Source organism: Geotrypetes seraphini, chromosome 7 (assembly GCF_902459505.1).
Source record: "Geotrypetes seraphini chromosome 7, aGeoSer1.1, whole genome shotgun sequence".
In the NCBI taxonomy this organism is placed as follows: Eukaryota; Metazoa; Chordata; class Amphibia; order Gymnophiona; family Dermophiidae; genus Geotrypetes; species Geotrypetes seraphini.
In genome coordinates, this window is record NC_047090.1 from 186,119,149 (window position 1) to 186,138,437 (window position 19,289).

At 44.6% G+C, this 19,289-nt stretch overlaps 1 protein-coding gene across 3 annotated transcripts in view; it reads left to right on the forward strand.

Moving 5' to 3' along the window:
• Positions 1 to 17,481: 17,481 nt before the first annotated feature.
• CEP128 (centrosomal protein 128) overlaps positions 17,482 to 19,289 on the forward strand; it is a 532,978-nt gene continuing 531,170 nt past the window's right edge. For all 3 annotated transcript variants that reach the window (XM_033953417.1, XM_033953420.1, XM_033953419.1), the window contains exon 1: positions 17,482 to 17,818. The gene's annotated coding sequence lies outside the window, so the exon portion shown is untranslated. The remainder of the gene's footprint in view (positions 17,819 to 19,289) is intronic.

Below are 19,289 nucleotides of genomic sequence, written 5' to 3' on the forward strand. Positions count from 1 at the left end.
GCATTAGGGAACTCTTGGAAACCCAACCGGCTGGGGTCTCCCAGGACAGGTTTAAGAACCACTGGTCTAGCATTCACGAGGGCAAATTGTAACTCTCTTACTTGGAAGCCCGATCTAACATAGTCACAGGGGACTAACCTTAACCCCCGTCTCTGACCTCTTGTTCACAGTTTTCAGGCTCAGGCTTCCGTATCGACCAGCTCCAGTCCACACAGGAATCGAGGAGATGGACATTTGTAGTGGTGGAATGCAATCCTATTGGCTAAGCAAGAGACTCTGCAATCATGTACGTTCCGCTCGCATTCCGCCTGAAGTCCGCAGGAAGGATCCTTCTACTCAGCCCTTCCCAGTCTGTGCAAAGGACCATTTGGGTTGGCTCTTCGGTGGGGCCTACCAGCAGGAGTGGTCAGCCTGTGCATTGGTCCTTTAAAGGGCTAAGTTCCTCTTGACGATGGGGTGGGTGGGGCCAATACCCAAATGTGCAGGGCACCGGTGGGATAAGGAGCTACTTGAACGTGTGGTTCACTGCTGTTGTCGTGACTTTTCATCTTAAGCTATTCTTGACCCCCCCTTCAATCGGGTTTTCATTTTCTACATTCTACAGAAACAGCCCTTGATAGAGTCTCCAATAACCTGCTCCTGGCCAAATCCAAAGGGCACTACTCCATCCTCATCTTCCTTGATCTATCCTTGATCTATCTGTGGCTGGAGGCGGAATGGGGCGGGGTCATGTATGGTAACCCTTTTTAAAGGGCTAAGATCCGTAGACATCAGGGTGGGCGGGGCCAAGGCCCGAACGTGTCACTTGTGGGGTATGGGAGGGATCAGAGATTGGCTTCCTTCTTACCCTGCTGGAGCCCTGGGTGTCAAATAGCAAAAACCTTTAAATCTGATTCAGGAGATGACATTTTTTTCCAGGTAAGAGATACTCTTTGCATAACCATTAAAGCATTCTTCTAGAAAGATAGAAGCGCGATTCCTTCTAATCTTTCAACATTAACAGGTCACCAGAGCTAGCAGACCTGTGAGGGGATCAGTGTTTGCTGAACAACTGGATAACCACTGATCACAGCAAATAGAAATCTCCAGCATCAGTAGGACAAGCCACTAAGGGCCGGATTCCCAAAACTCACCGGTAAAATCCATTGGGTCGATGCAGTAGCCTTAGTGGGAGCAATTTTTCATGTACTGGTGATTCTCAGCATAATAGCGTGCAAATTATATGAATGCTATTTGTGTGGAGAATCACTAGGAAAGGGGGGGGAGGAGAAACTGTGCCTTGCACTTGCTCAGAAGAGTAATCACTAGGTATAGCTCCCCCTCCTGTCAAGGTTGCTCTCCCTGCCCTGATCAACTAAGCCACAGGTTTCCCCGAGCCCTGCCGGCTCAGCTGATTGACCGGCAGGGAGGGCAGGAGAAGGAAAAGATCCTCTCCCATGGACACCCACCCTTGTTTGCTGCTACCCAGCACCATCAGCCCCCACCCTGTACAAGATCAGTAGGAAAGAAGTCCACTCCCTCCTGCCACGGTCACCGCTGCCCAGACCTGTCCAGACACCCCACACCCCCGTGCCTTGGAAGCAGGGATGCCCACTCCCTCCTTTTGCCAGGGTCACCTATCCCCCAACCCCCCTCCATCCCTTTAAATTAAAGGACAGCAGGAGGGATGCCCACTCCCTCTGGCCAGTAGGCCTACGTCTTCATAATGGTGGGCCATCTCCTTTCCAGTTCATCTTTGGATGCACTAGGAGGGGCCTAAGGCCCTGATTGGCTCAGGTGCTTAAGGCCACTCCCTATCCCAGGATGAACTGAGCAGGGGCCTAAGGCTCTTATTGGCTCAGGTTGTAAGGCCCCTGTCAGGAGTGGGGCCTTAGGCACCAGAGCCAATCAGGGCCTTAGGTCCCTCTTAGTGCATTCCAGTTTGCACCAGGAAGGGGTTGGTCTGCCATTTTGAAAAGGCGGGCCTGCCAGCCGGAGGGATTAGGCATCCCTTCTGCCATTCTTCATCTTCAAGATATGGGGGGGAAGGACATTTTCAGGGGGTCGGGGGACCTTGACACCCTGCTGGCAGGAGGGAGTGCCATCCCTCCTGCTGTTCTTCCATTTAAAGGTAAGGGGAGGGGGTTGTCAGGGGGGGGGAGGGGGGACACCAGCAGCAGGAGGGAGTGGGCATTCATTCTCTAGTTATTTCTCACCTTGATTATTGAAACTCTCTTTATAACGGACTTCCTCAAAAAGAAATTCGACGCTTACAATTAATTCAAAACACAGCAATAAAACTCATCTATAAAACTGGTAAATTTGACCATGTTACCCCTCTTCTGAAGGAAGCACACTGGCTCCCCATTACACACCGCATCACTTATAAAACCGTTCTGCTCACTTTCAAAATCAGACTTTCTCACCTGCCTTCATACCTAGACAAGCTCCTCATTCCACAACGCTCAGTACGTCTCCTAAGGTCAGCCAATCAGAAACTCTTGTTAATTCCTTCTATAAAAGATTTCTTCTACACTAGGAAAATAAATTTTGCAGTAGTAGCTCCAACCTTGTGGAATGCTCTGCCACAGCTACTCCGATCCGAACATCAACTTGATAAATTTAAGATAAGCCTGAAGACTTTCTTATTTAGCAATGCCTTTTCCTGTGTTTAGATTCTCCCTTTTATATATATATATATATTTTTTTCTTTTTCTCCTCTTTCTTTCATTCTTCGTCTTTTTCCTCTTTTCATATTCAGCCAACCGCTTTTATAAAATGATCCCACCCTATATGTTTTACCCTCTTCCCTCTCTCTCCTTTCTTCTTCAAACATGTAACTCTCCCCCCATCCTTCTTACTCTCCCTCACCTTCAAGTCTGTCTAGTTAATGTCCTTGGTGTGCACTTTCATTATTTTTTATATATTTATCTTTTTTAAAATTCTTATTGTAAACCGGCCAGATACTTGTTGATGGTCGGTATATTAAAAGTCAATAAACTTGAAACTTGGGCATCTCTCCTGCTGAATAGTTTTTTTAAAGTACTGTGGATGGGGGATAGCAAACAGCCCGGGGGGGGGGGGGTGGGGTGGGGGGAATCAAGGGTGGGGGGGGGGTCTGAGCTGTTAAGCCTTACTTTCCTGTCAGTGCCTGAGCCAATCAGTGCTCAGGCACTGACAGGAATGTAAGGATATGCCAGCTCAGACCCTGCCGTAAAATTTTGTGAAAGCTGGATACTACCGAAAGAAGACAGAAAGAAGATTGACTCATTTGAGCCCTGGTGCTGGAGAAGGATTGTATGCATGCCATGGACTGCCAGAAGATTCTGGAAGAGATCGAACCGGCTACGTCACTCGAAGCCCAAATGATGAAGTTATGACTCTCTTATTTTGGTCACAGTCAGAAGAGAAAGATCATTAGTGAAGGACATTATGTTTGGGAAGACTGAAGGAACCAGGTGAAGAGGGTGACCTGCGATGTTGAAAACAACCATGGGGAAGACCCTGGAGGACCTTTCCGGACTAGCCCAAAACGGATCTCTTTTTAGATCTGTAATTCATCAAGTCACTTACGCCCTCTTTTAGAAAGGCGTGCTAAACGTTTTAGCGTGGATTTAGCGCACGCTGAATCAATGCGTGCGCTAACTGCTAACGCATCCTTAGGGTACCATGCACACGTTAGCGTTTAGCGTGCGTTAATATGTAGCGCACGCTAAAAAGCTTAGCACGCCTTTGTAAAAGAGGGGGGGTAAGACTCGAGTCCGAGTGGATGACACCTAACTTTCTAACTAATTTAATTTCCATCTTATATACCGGATCATTCCAGCAAGGGCTCGAGACGGTTAACAAAGATTTAAAAGAATATAATAGAAAACAATAATGAAGGTAATAGAAAAATTTTCAATGAATTAGATCAGTTAAGAATCTCCGAAAGAGAGAAGTTTTCAGATTTTTCCTAAAAAGTGATAGCGATAATGACGTTCTGATAATCGAGGGAAGATCGTTCCAAACTTTTACCAAGGAATGTGAGAATTTACCTAGGGTTTTACTCCCTTTAATGGAAGGGAAGAGCAATTTAAATGTATGTTTATTCCTGGTAGTGAGAAACCGAAGAGACTTAAATGAGAGGTAATAAAGGCGAAAAAATTCCATGTAAAATTGTAAAAATTATATTGGCGCACTTAAATTGAATTCGCCAGTAAACTACCTAAAAAGTGAGCAAAATGTTTAGAGAATCGCCTGGAGTTCTTAATATTAATAAGCTCGTTGTGCTGCATTTCCATAGTACAATCGGATGCTGCTAGGAACCACGGAAAAGACCACGGCGAGCCATTCCGAGAATCGGCAGGAAAAATGCTTGAACACTAAACCGGCTAGGACTGCACTAAATGTATGGTGAGGTTTGAGAACCTGGCCCTGAGAAAATAAGGAAAAGCAGGAGCCAGGCAGACGCAGGAAGCTATAACTCTTCACCGAAACGCCATCAGACCACTAGCATTCGACATCAGAGGCTGGATTTTCACATGAACCTTCAACACTGCCTTCCCTCCCCTGCTGTCACTCCCCACCCCAGTTCACCTTTATTCAAGACTTAGGAGAAATTCATAGCCAGAAATTGCTGGTCATGTTCACAAATAAAGAAAAGCGATCCCAGGCATCTTTGGAAGGTCAAATAACAAGAGCTAGAGTCAAAGACAGTTTCCAGCAAGAATATGTAAAACTCTAGCACCCATTTTCCTGAACTGAGCCAGTGGAGCAAAACCTCTACCACATCTGTATGGTAAGCTCTCCTGAGCAGACACCTGCCACCTTCCCTACACATACAGAGCTCTGATCTATGTTGCGGCCGGCGGTCTGGACGCAATGATCAACAGCCGGTGGCGGCTCCTTGCGCCATCCACACCAGCATTTCTCTTCCCCCTTCCCTTGTGGAGCAGCAGCGTGTCTGGCCGGCTCAGTCGATCGATCCGTTCAAACCGGCGGGTGGCGGTTCCTTGCGCTATCCACTCCTGCATCGGAAGCCTCTCTGACGTCACAATATCAGAGAGGCTTCTGATGCAGGCGAGGAGCCGCCACCCGCGGCTTTGAACGGAACAATTGACTGGGAACCGGCCAGACACGCTGCTGCTCCACAAGGGAAGGGAACGGAAGGGGAGGGGAAAAAGAAATACTCTGCTGCATATGAAAGGAGGACCCTAGGGAAATGTTTGAGACCGCTGCAATAGACTGTAGTCTCAGGAAAGAAAGAAAGTGAATGTATACATTTACATATATTTTCAATTTTGGATATTTATTTATTTTTATAGCACTTATAGCCTAAGTGGTTTACATTCAGGTACTCAAGAATTTTCCCTATCTGTCCCGGTGGGCTCAGACTCTGTCTAATATACCTGGAGCAATGGGGGGATTAAGTAACTTGCCCAGCGTGGGAGTTGAACCCACAACCTCAGGGTGCTGAGGCTGTAACTTTAACCACACAGAACAGATTGGGACCTCTCTAGCAAAGGTAGCCACTCTCGGTGCTTGCAGAGTAGCTCCGTCTCAAGAGGCACTCAGGCATGTCACTCTGAGACTGTCACTTCCGCTTCAGTCCTTCTTTCAAACCCTCCTCGCTCCAACGGGTCAGAATTTGGACAGGGCAAAACCGCGCCAAAACGGACTGTGACTTTGTTTTAAAATGCCTCTCTCTTTTCTCTGTGCCGTTTTCAAGCCTTTCAGAACCGCGTTTCAAGTTCATTGTGCATTTGTGAGCACCCACGGATGGTGCGAATGCACACCAGGATACAGGTTACCCCTAAACCCTTTACCTTTTAAGATATCCCTTACCTAGACAATCATTTGCGGTTAAAGTTTTCTATTCTGATTAACTAGTGTCTGTGCAGTGAGGGCAGACAGCTCAAAGAAAACACATTACTTGGTAAATTAAGGGCAGCTTTGGGGGGTAAAGAGGAGGGGCTAAGATATGCCTCTAGTCTACCCTTCCCTTCCGGACCCTACTAACAGCACCCAGGAACCCAGCATCCTTGGGGTTCTACCTCTGATTGTATGCCAAAACTGATAGATACCCTGATTGCATTTGGTATTCCTCAGATTTTCAAAACTGGAAGTCTGCTAATTATCTGGACGTCCCATTTTGGTGGAATTCCATAATGTCTTTCCAAAACATATGAACAATTTGCGATGGAAAAGAACAGTCTTCCCTCATCGCTTCATTTATCCCCTTCCAAACATTCAATTTGGACTCCACTTAATATATATTTGCAGAAGAACCATACTTAACTGCCATTGACCTTTTGATTTATGGTTATAGTTTTATAAAACGTTTTATGAGCTAGTTTAACTTTGACTTATAGTATACTTGTCTGTTGTTTTTTTTTATATTCTTTATTCATTTTTAAAACTTACAATAAGTGCAACAGGATATAACATCAATATATATTTAAATACATCACTTAATATCCTATTAATATTGAATTCAGATCCCATAACCCTCCCACCCCCATATTCAATGACTTTCATCAAACATAAGACATATAATAACCCCCTCCACATTATTTGCACTTGTCTGTTACTGATGAAATCTTTTTCCAGTACTTGCTTGCTGTATTTTCTGTAAATAAAAAAATTAGAACTAACAAAAAAAGAAGAAAAAGACAGACTAATCTTTGCAGCTGTCTCTGTTGTGCTATTTTATCAAAAATAGGGGGTCCAGAGGGATCCTCGGAACCCTGTTCATACAACCCAGGCTCTTGGGTGTCCCAGGGCTGATGCCCTTCACCCCACCCCAGCTCCCCTCACTCACAGGGTCTCGGTGTGCGTGGGCAGCTCGGGCCAGGTTGCAATGTCCCTGCAGGTGATCCTGGTGGTGGTGAAATCCGAGCACTCGCAGAGCTCCGGGCAGGAACTGCGCCTCCCTCGGCTACCCGCTCCCTGTGCCCACGGAGGCAAAAGCAGAGGCAGCAGCAGCACGGCGGGCAGCCCCCGGAGCATCGCTCATCCCCTGTAGGGACGAGAAGAAGTAGGCGGTTACAAGGAAAGACACAACAGAGTGCTACAGAGGCAAATGCAAAGAAAGAGAATTAGCACCTTGGTGATCCCCTCCCAGGCGATCAGAACGAACCTCACCTCCCAGCCAGCGGCGCAGCTCTCAGGGGTAGGGGGAATCCTGGCTTGCTGCTCTCTGGGGCACTGTTAGGTGAGACTGAATGAACTTTTGCAGGTCTTTAGGGACTGGGAAGGAGAAGGAGGGCTACTGGAGGCAGCTTCTGAGCACCCTTGCAAGCAGCCAGCTCTTACTAGCCAGCAGAAGCTGGACGCTGCTGCTCTGCCTGGAGCTCTACTGCCACCTGCTGCTGGCGACTGGTATAGTATTGTGAGTTGCATTGGCTTCCAGTGGAGGCTCGTGTTTTGTTTAAATTGGGTTGTTTATGTATGGTACCGCTCCGTTTTACATGGCTAATAGATTTTCTTTAGCATCGTATAAATAAGGTAGAAGATCTCATGCCCTGTTCACTTTTCCGTCAGTACAAGGCTGTAAAAGCAAGAAATTTCTTGACCATACTCTAGCATTCCAAGCGGCTTCCCACGATAGAGAATTTCGATTGTTATTGCTTGGAGCTTGTTCCTGTAAACATTTCAGAACCCAATTGAAAACTCATCTTTTCTCAAAATATTTGGCCAAATAATTTTTCTGTCATCATCAAATTGTTTTTAGTTTATAATCTTTTGTAAACCGCGTAGAACTTATGGTTACGCGGTCAAGAAGTATGATGTTATGTTATGTAAGGGGAAGGGAGCTGCTTTCCCTACCATTCGTGGACTTGGTTGCTGAGACAGTTCTGACAATTAAGTGACAAGCAGAATTGATGTTTTCAAATAACTTTAAAAGACCAACATCATGAATCACTGTGGAGGAAAAAGAAGGTGCTTCTGCCTTGAGAAAAACTTGGAAAATGCTAACCAGAAAGATCTGGAAAACACAATGAGAGAGGGAAGAGCATTCATTTCAAAGAGTATAAAGACATAACACCAAATAGGACAAGAAGCAAAAAAGAACTAGGAATAAGACTTGAAAAGGTAACGACTGGCCTGAGAAACAGGTGAGCCGATAGTGCTCTATGGGCATGAAATGGGAGAAACCTTTTACCTTAAGTGTAAGGGCAGATAGTGCAATGCACACAGAGCACCTTTACGAGCCCCCTCCCCACTAGAAACGGAGTTTCTTGCACCAGAGAGCTAACTTTCTAAAACTCAGACACACTAAGCACGTCTCTCATAGATACAATGCAGACATAAAAATCAATATTTTTAATATAAACAAAACAGATTCTAGCCTTGGTTCTTAAAGAATAGGAAGCTCAAAGGAGCAGAAGGAAATTTCCGGGGGGGGGGGGGGGGTGGAGGGGAGGAGGGGCATTGGCATGTCCATATGATGGAAAATATTTCAACATTTGTTTCAGAAGGGAGCTCGTATAAACTCTTTTGATCTGGAAGATGGTTTGGGTGTTAGTTGTGGATGCGGGTGCGAAGGAGATATGCAGGGATTGTTCCTTAGGTATCTTCCCTATCAGATTAATGACTATTATATTGATTAGAGAATGACATGGGGACTCATTTCCCATCCCATCCTAGAGAGTTCTTTTCCTGCCCCTGCCCCATTCCTGCAATCCCCGTCCTCATCTGCACAAGCCTCAAACCCTTTAACATCATAAGTAGCAACATTCTAAAGCTGAGATTGTGATGTCATAATGCCTCATTCCACCAATGCCTAAGCTCCATCCTCATCTGCACAAGCCTCAGATGCTTTCAAATCATAAGTGTTCAAGATTTGTGCAGTTAAGGATGAGCTTACAGGAATGGGGAAGGGACAGGAATAGCAACAAAACTTGGGAAAATTGAGTTCCTGCAGGGATGGGGAAAAATTTGTCTCCTTGACATTTTCCAATATTGATCTTGTTCAAGATGTATATTTTGTACTTTCTGCTTTTTGTCTCCTAATAAACAGATTTAGACATTAAAAAAATGCTGTGAGCTCTATGTGACTCTGAATGACTTAGAACAGTTTTCATACACATCATTGGTCTCACATTTCAGTGAAAATTGTCAAATGTTTGCCACTTATGAGCCAATCTTGATGGATGCTGCTGGTTTAGCAGCCAGGTCTGCCACCTAGTGGTCATTAACAGCTCTAACAATACAATTTGAAGAAAGTCAATGAAGGCTATAAGCCAAGGGCTCCATACAATCCTAACCTTAGTCAAAAATGTAATAATGCAGTCCAATAAAAAAGGTACCATATTTTATTTTTATGTAATAACTTTTAAACTAATACGGCATGACACTATAGTATTATAAACTTTTCAATGATGTTTGTCTGCTCCTCATACAGGTATCAGTCTGACACACAGAGCATTCAAACAGCATGAATGGAAGTAGTCTACCTCGGCCTGAATGGGTCCTGTCCATGACAATTAAAGGGGGGGGGGGTCCCTATAAAACCATCTTTCACCAGAGGAGAAGTGGGATCCCTTTCAGAGTACCAGGTGGGATATCTATGTATGAATATTGAAGGGGGTGTCCGTGACACAGTGTGTAGATCGGTGGTCTCTTCATTGCTAGGCCCATGAGCCAATGGTGACCCTCCAAGACCTCTATGATGGCCTGAAGAGCCTGTGCAGAATATCATTTCCCTCATCAGGATCCAGCACGTTTCATTTCCAGTGCTGACGTCTGCACTCTTCGGGCTGCGAACAGCGTGAATGAAGCAACTACGCTGCCTTTGGTGGCCCAGGAAGCTCTCTGCTACATCTTCCTACCATGGGGACAGGAAGTGGGTACGTAGTAAGGGTGTGGGATAGGTCTGGTCTGAAAAGGTTTCTGAAGTGGTGACACAGGGGAGGGGTGTCTACAGGTAAGTTGTCCTAGGTGAGCTTGAAGGGATAATGTAAGGCAAGGGGGTAATGCAGTTGAATGAGGTGTTCGATGTTTGTAGGGAGGGTGTGAAGGGGAGCAGAGGAGAGGTCAAGGAGCATTTTCTGCCTCTTCCCTCTTCCCGTGGAGCATCTTAAACATTTTTAAAGTCTGAGGCCCCGATGCTCAAAAGCTTTCCATGACAGTAAGACTTATAATTAAAACATCAAAGGTCTCCTCTTGATGAACAAAAGGGTTCTCCGTGGCTGCTAACGATCCTCATAGCAGTCAGCAAGAACTCTATGCAAATGCTGTGTGATGCACTAAAGGGAGCACTCCCCCCCCCCCCCCTCCTTTTAGGATTGAAATTTTCCGGCATTCACAACAGCTGCGCCCTCCCCAGAACAACAACAAAAGACATCACCCACCATTCTGCCTCTCTGCTCAGCTGATGGTGGATCAGAATCCGTGATCAGTTGAGAGCCGGAAGAGGGAAGAGTGGGGGTGGGGTGTCAGGGGGGCTTGTTCAGGCAGAAGCGGGCATCCCTCCTGCTGATCTCGAGGTGGGGGGGGGGGTTCCTCAGCCCACTGCAGCCAGCTGAGCTGATTGCGGCAGGGGAATTTCCTCCAATCAGCTGAGTTGGCAGGACGCCCCGCAGCCATGGGGATTCTCGTGCCATTATCAGCTGATTTGCAGGCCTACATTTCAGGCGTCTGTCTCCCATCTGCGGAGACGCGTATCACCGCTTAAGCCCACTCAAGGCCACTTCCGGGTGAAACCACGCCCACCCCCTGCCTTGGGTGTGCTTGTGTCCCTACACTTCTCCGTAGACGTGCTACGCACGCTTGAAATGTAGGCATCGGTCCTCACGTGTTTTTTTTTTTAATTAAATTAAATTTATTATTTTAACAATTTAAACAAGAGAATAAACTTCTTGTACAGAAAATGAATAAGATATAGATTCCAATATCACAGCAATTGAATTTTAAAAAGTAAAATTATCAACTTAATCAATATTTAAAGTCCCATATTGGAGCAATCCAAGATTCAAATGAGTGAATCAATAAAGAAGAAAAAAAGGAAATAGCATATCCTATTTGAAGATAGGCAGACAACTATCAGTGATTACAGGGAAAAAAAAATTTTTTTTTTTTTAAATTTAATTGCTGTTATCACATTTTCCCCTTCAAGACGTTTCATGGTTAGAAATCCTGACAGCTGAGAGGGTTCAAAGAATATATAGTTAGAAGACTTATATTTTACTAAACATTTGCATGGATATCGTAAAAGAAACGTTGCACCCATTGCAGTTACTCCTGACTTTAACAACAAAAATTGTTTTCTTCGTTTCGGAGTTTCTTTTGTCACATCCGGAAACACTTGAATTTTTTGACCCAGAAATTCCTTATATCTATTCTTGAAGAATAATTTTAATATCCAATTTTTATCTGGCAACAATACCACAGTGACCAACAATGTAGCTGGTCTAACTAATTCTTTCAATGAAGTATCCAGCATGGTAGTTAAATCCATATGTTGCTCCTGGTCCTGATCTTGTTGTTGCCTTTCTTGATTTTCCATTGGAAGATAATAGATTTTTGAAAATGGAGGAAAAATTTATTCCGAGACATCAAGTATGTCATGAAAATATTTTTTTAACATTTCTTTAGCTGAGATTGAGGATATTTTGGGAAAGTTCAAAATTCTAAGATTGTTTGATCTACTCTTATTCTCCAAAATTTCCAACTTCCTTCTCAGGTTCAAATTGTCTCTAATCTTAGTGGGCTGAATCTTATTAACTTCCAAAAGATCATTTTCAGTTTTTTCAATTTTTGTATTTATTACAATATTATCCTGTGTCAAAGTTTTTATATCCTCATTTTGTTCCTGGAACTTCTGTTCTAACACTTTAATTTGGGGTGACAAAGTCTGACCCAGAGTCACAACTAAATCCCATAATGAGTCCAGGGTAACATTAGTGGGTTTAGTAATTATGAACATACTTGCAGACTTTGAGTCCTGTCCAGCTGTTCCGAGTCCTTCCTGAGCGCCTTGTTCCTCTTGCTCCATCGATGGTTTCCCCGCAGACAAGCTCCCATCCAGTGCCAAACTCAAAATAGCCTCCCGGGAGATAGAGTTCACCACTTCGGGCAGACTGTCCTCCCGTGGATGGTCCTCACGTTTTAAAAAAAATGTGCATCCTGATTGGCTGGTGAGAAAACGGTTGGACGTCTACTACCACCTACAATAAGGACGCAATTTGGAGAACAGCCCCTTGGAAATGGGACAAGGTAGAGGTTGGGTGTATGTGACCAGTTCTCAAGTTTTGGGTGAATTCGAGCAGTGGTAGAGAGCTGGAGTGAGAAAGCTTTTTACTGTTTTGGGGAAAAACGTTTTTTTTTTTCTTAGAGTCAGCTTTTATTGGTGACAGAGTTTCCAAAGTAAGTGGAAACAGTAAGTAATCCAGGTTTCTGGTGAATTTAAGATTTTCTTGAAATTGGCTGTTTTTATTGAGGTTAAGGGTGTGGAGATAGTACTCAGAGGCTGTGCTTAGTGGCATAAAAACCTGGCTGAAAAACCACATAAACGAACCAAATATGACTTATAATACATTCCGCAAATCGATCAAAACCACCCTATTCGCTAAATTCATTGACTAAAACGGTCCCCTCCCCCACTAAGACCCCTCTCACGGATGTTCTAAATCTTTCAGACACTCATTACCCTTAGATCTCCAATTAATATGTAAGTTTACCATTTAGACTATTGTTCGGCATCTAGACTCTTTGTTCGGTACGGTATTTAAACTTATTGTATAGTATTGTATTTAGACTTACTGTATTGTATTATATGTGGAGTTATTGTATTGTATTAGCATTGTACTGTACTAAGACCTTTGTTATTCGCTGAACGTCCAGCCTTCTTACATTGTAAACCGCCTAGAAGTCGCCTGACTATGGCGGTATAGAAAAATAAAGTTATTATTATTATTATTATAACTTAGAGAATTAAGGCCCCCTTTTTATAAAACCGATTATCGCACTGAAGCCCACTGGAAATTAATGGGCTTTGGTCTTAACATTCCAGAACTGAGATTGTGATAATGCTTCATTCCACACTTCCTCAGAGCCAACCTCACTAATCACGTCACGGCAAAAAACACATCGACGCTATACAAGATTGTATGTTTGCTGACTAGAGATCATCAAAACCGTTCTGATTCCTTACAACTCCCTTCAGCGCAATCTTTGGCAGATCATTTCACTAATAAAATCCAAAAAAAAAAAATCCATGCCTCACTTCAACCATTTACTCAAACAACCTCTTCTACCCATACTAATTTGGATTTTCAACCCTCATACTTATCCCTTTCAAAGTGTTCTCATTTCAGAATTCCTACACGTTCCGAGATCCAACGAATCGTTAACTCAATGAATGTCATCCCTCCATTTATTCTCAAACGATACTTTGCAATCTTTGGATCATCCATATTTGACTTCGTTTCCACTAGTTTAATCACAAGTTCTATACCAAAACTTTGGAAAGAAGCCATTATTCACCCAATCATCAAAGACTTTAAAGTTAGTGCTGCTGACAACACAAATTATCGCCCAATTTCCAATATTCCCTTCCTAGCCAAAATTACCGAGATGGTGGTCTTTAACCAAATTTTCGACTTTGTGGAAACCACCAATGCTTTGTACCCTAACCAAACTGGATTCAGAAAACATCATTCTACTGAACTTTCCCTCATTGGTCTTCTTATTAATATCTCTTATCACTTGGATCATTATAACTCAGCCATTCTCATCTCTTTAGATTTGTCCTCGGCTTTTGACATAATTGAACATCACTTACTCATTCATCGATTACAGGAAATAGGAATATCAGACCAAATATTAAACTGGCTTATCTCATATTTTAAAGATCGTTCTTCAAAAGTAGCATTTAATGGCTCCTTTTCTGAATCTTACTCAATCAACTTTGGTATCCCTCGGGGATCAATTATTTCTCCCCTCCTTTTTAATATTTTCCTTGCTCCTCTGATTACCCTCGGACAGTCAATTGGCTTCACTATCTATGCCTACGCCGACAATATCCAACTAATTCATCCCATTAACTTGGATAACCTCGAAGACATCTTCAAAATCAATCAAAAGCTGGAAAAAATAGGATAATGGCTTAACAATAATATGTTATCACTTGACATCAATAAAACCAAAGCTATGGTTTTTCCAATCAAGAAAGGATCTTCTCTGATCTCCCCAATTAAATTTAATTGTGTTCCAGTACAATTAGTCAAATCAATCAAACTTTTAGGAATTACTCTAGATGAGAACCTCAACTTTCACGACCATATAAGCACAGTAGTTCGAAAATGTTTTTATCGCCTCCGGATGATTCGTTCTCTAGCTAACCTCCTTGATAATTCTGCTTTAAATATTCTTATTCATTCTTTGGTTATCTCTTGCCAGGACTATGGTAACTCATTGTACCATGGAATTACAAAAAAAGAGATTAGACGTCTACAGATAATCCAAAATACTGCTGTTAAGATCATATTTAAGGCCAAGAAATTCGACCATGTCACTCCCCTCTTGATTAAAGCCCATTGGCTCCCTATCGCTCACCGTATCACTTATAAAACATTATTGCTGACATTTAAAACAAGAAAAACAGGACAGCTGGAATTTAAGAACAAACTTTTGATCCCCTATTCCTTTTCACGTATCCTCCAATCCTCTGATCAAAATCTATTGGTAGTCCCATCACTCAGACACATCAATACAAGGAGAAATTCCATCTTTTCGGTTGTTGCTCCCGCCCTTTGGAATTCAATGCCTAACCATTTGAGAGAGACGACGTCCATGGAGAAATTCAAATCTTTTCTTAAAACATTCCTTTTTAAAGACGCATTTAAGGGGTGCGTTAGAATGCAGAATAGCACGTGCTACATTGGCACACGCGCTGGATCTTAACACCAGCATTGAGCTGGCGTTATTCTCGAAGCGTACCGTGCGGTTTAGCACGCAGTAATTTTGTGCGTGCGCTAAAAACGCTAGCGCACCTTAGTAAAAGGAGCCCTTACTTTCAGACCACTTAAGTTGGACTGCTACGTGTTACCCTTACTCTTTTGTACTTGCCTGTATTTCTCTTTCCTGTATTTCTATTGTAGTTCTCCCTTTTTCCATTCGTTTCAGTACATCCTTTTGTCTTAAGAACATAAGCGCCATCTCCGGATCAGACCTTCGGTCCATCAAGTCCGGCGACCCGCACATGCGGAGGCCCTGCCCGGTGTATACCAGGCGTAATTTTAGTCACCCATATCCCTCTATGCCTCTCGTAAGGAGATTTGCATCCAGTTTGCTTTTGAATCCTAGGATGGTCGATTCCACAATAACCTCCCCCGGGAGGGCATTCCAGGTGTCAACCACTCTCTGCGTGAAGCAGAATTTCCTGATATTTGTCCTGAACCTGTCCCTGTCTTATTTGTCCACTGTTTTAATTGACGATGTCTTTGTTATAATTTGTCGTCCCCCCCTGATTTTATTTTATAACTACCTTGAAACTGTTGATAAGGCAGTATAACAAATTTTAAATAAACTTGGAAAATTGTCTGACAGGAGCTGCAAAACTGTGAGACAGCAGTGCTGCCTGAATTAACGAAAAAACAAAAATAGAATATGGCTTAATAAAGATTTGGAACAAATGATACACATTAATACTGGAAAAGTTTTGACCATTATTAATGGTCACCTTTGAATCTGTCCTGGTGGGATAGGCTGGATACAATAAAAGTGGTACTATCCCCACACATTAATTATCCCCCTCCGTTAAAAAGCTATGCTAGCGTTTTTAGAATTTTACAAACAAATTGACTCAAAATTGTCTAAATTCCTTTGGAAAAATAAACCTCCAAGGATAGCCATGAAAAACTCTTAAAGCTAGTAAGGATAAAATTTGTAAGATAAGAGAGGGGGGAAAACGGGAAAGGGCAGAACGACTGAGGTTATGCTCTTTTCCAGACAGTCAAAAAGGCTGAGGCTTCTGCTGCTTCTGTGGATGTTGCCTCTCGACAGGCGGACGAATGGCAGGAGCCTGTTTAGGTGGAAAACGCCGTTGGTAAATCAGAGGCGGGCGTGCAGGTCGAGGAGGGGCCGGCTTCGGACGGAGAATGGAAGCAAAAGACTTCTCGTGGTCCGAAAGCTTCTTGGTGGCCGCCTCAATGCAATTGTATTACATCTTTTCCATATAGCTGGAGCTGCCTCTTTGGTGGAAAATGCTATTAAACTTTTAGTACGATGGTATATTAGTGCGGTTCTAATTAGTAAATGCACTAAGGAGAAAAATGCTGTTTGTTGGAAAGGATGTGGTGAAAGAGGCACATTTTTATCATATGTGGTGGGAATGGCAAAAGGTCCAGAAGTTTTGGGAGCAGGTATTCGATTAGGTAAGCAATTTAATCCAGACTTCACTTAATATGAAATGCTGAAAGGGAACTGTTGGGAGCTTAACATCCCCTCAATCTAAACTTATGGATTTGGCATTTGCAGCTGTCAGACTGACACTGGCTCAGCAATGGCGCACTTCAAACGTACCCCCGGTTAGAGATATGAGAGACCGTTTAGGAACAGTGTGTGAAAAATATAGACTCTCGGCCCTTTTAACCATCAATGGGTGAAGTTTAAAGATATATGGGAGAGGTATATTGAACTGGAAAAAGAGGTTTTATTGAGTATCCTATCCTTATGAATTGGGAATCCAGGTCTCCTAGGGGAGGGGGGGGGGGGGAGGGAGGGAGGGGGATTGTTTTAATTGTTGTGATGATAAGTTGGACTATTTTATTAGTTTATTAAGGTTATGAATCATGTAAAATGTTACTCATGTCTTGTATTGAGATTATTGTATTAAAATTATAAAAATAAACAATTTTTTAAAAAAGGAAAGATCTCCTTCCTTGACCAGAGTAACTTGGCAGCTCTGCAGTGTGGTCACAAAGAAGCCCTTTACCGGCGCTGCCCAGTTGCCCAGTCCAGGATTTCTGCCAACCCCATTCTGCTGCATTATTGGACCTGCAACACTGGGTGAATAGACATTTAAAAGCAGGAGCGGCTAAAAAGTCTCCGCCTGGAATGGGTAACTTGGCAGCTCTGCTAAATTAAAAGAGGGCTTCTCAACCCAGTTTTTGGGACTCACCCAGCGGATACCTAGGTCAGAGTTGGGAGTTCTGGTCCTCGAGAGCCGGAGCCAGGTCAGGTTTTCAGGATCTCCACAATGAATATGTATGAGATAGATTTGCATGCACTGCCTCCTTGAGATGCAAATCTATCTCATGTGGATATCCTGAAAACCTGACCTGGCTCCGGAACTGCCTACCCCTGGCCTAGGGTTACCATATGGCTCCCCCCAAAGAGGAGGACGGATTGAGACATCCGGGTTTTACTTCCATTGCTTTCAGTCTTTTTCTTGAGCCATCTGGTAACCCTATGAATATGCATGACTAGATTTGCATACCAGTGTGCCTCCCCCTTCCAATTAAAACAGACAACGCGGCCGTGGCTCGCGAGACAGCCAAGCACGTGCCGGGACGCAGGTGCAACAGGCAGAAGCGTTGGCTTGAGCGCGAGCGTTCGCTGCGCGGTCAGAAGAAGCAGACGGCGGCCTCGCGCCAAGCCTGCCGCCTCCTCCAGGTCCCCAGCGCGCAGCCGCGGCGCACGGCCTCACGGGACGCGTAGTTCCGGCCTGCGCGTCCCACAGGCGCTCGGCCCGCGGCGGACCACGGCTCCCGACAGCCCCCGCGGCGGGTCCTGGGCGCCGCCGGTTACCTGCGGCGGGGCAGGGCGGCAGGTTCAAGTTGCCATAGCGGCGGGGCGGCAGGACGCGGCGAGCTGTCAGGCGATGGGGCAGCGCTGAGCTCCGGCCGCGCAGGTAAGCGGCACCGTGTCGGGGGCAGCGAGCCGGGCCTTGAGCTGAGGCTGCAGAGGCAGAGTGAGCGGGCCCGGCCTTTTCCGCACGCTTCGCTCGAGACTGAGAAAGCAGCAGCCACCTATGGAGCTGCGTTGCATCGCCGTACAGACGTACTAGTGCAAATGTCATTGCGGGATGTCACTAGAGGGACGCACTAGTGCAAGTGTCATTGCAGGATGTCACTTGACAGGGATACACTAGTGCATGCTTCATTGCAGGATGTCACTAGAGGGACGCACTAGTGCAAGTGTCATTGCAGGATGTCACTTGACAGGGATACACTAGTGCATGCTTCATTGCAGGATGTCACTAGAGGGACGCACTAGTGCAAGTGTCATTGCAGGATGTCACTATAGGGACGCACTAGTGCAAGTGTCATTGCAGGATGTCAGTTGACAGGGATACACTAGTGCATGCTTCATTGCAGGATGTCACTAGAGGGACGCACTAGTGCAAGTGTCATTGCAGGATGTCACTATAGGGACGCACTAGTGCAAGTGTCATTGCAGGATGTCACTTGACAGGGATACACTAGTGCATGCTTCATTGCAGGATGTCACTAGAGGGACGCACTAGTGCAAGTGTCATTGCAGGATGTCACTATAGGGACGCACTAGTGCAAGTGTCATTGCAGGATGTCACTTGACAGGGATACACTAGTGCATGCTTCATTGCAGGATGTCACTAGAGGGACACACTAGTGCAAGTGTCATTGTGGGATGTCACTATAGGGACGCACTAGTGCAAGTGTCATTGCAGGATGTCACTAGAGGGACGCATAAGTGCATGCTTCATTGCAGGATGTCACTAGAGGGACGCACTAGTGCAAGTGTCATTACAGGATGTCACTTGACAGGGATACACTAGTGCATGCTTCATTGCAGGATGTCACTAGAGGGACGCACTAGTGCAAGTGTCATTGCAGGATGTCACTAGAGGGACGCACTAGTGCAAGTGTCATTGCAGGATGTCACTTGACAGGGATACACTAGTGCTTGCTTCATTGCAGGATGTCAATATAGGGACGCACTAGTGCAAGTGTCATTGCAGGATGTCACTTGACAGGGATACACTAGTGCATGCTTCATTGCAGGATGTAACTAGAGGGACGCACAAGTGCAAGTATCATTGCAAGATGTCAATTGACAGGTACACACTAGTGTATGCTTCATTTCAGGATGTCACTATAGGGACGCACTAGTGCAAGTGTCATTGCGGGATGTCACTATAGGGATGCACCAGTGCATTCTTCATTGCGGGATGTCACTATAGGGACGCACTAGTGCATGTGTGATTGCAGGATGTCACTTGACAGGGATACACTAGTGCATGCTTCATTGCAGGATGTCGCTAGAGGGATTCACTAGTGCAAGTGTCATTGCAGGATGTCATTATAGGGATGCACTAGTGCATGTTTCATTGCAGGATGTTA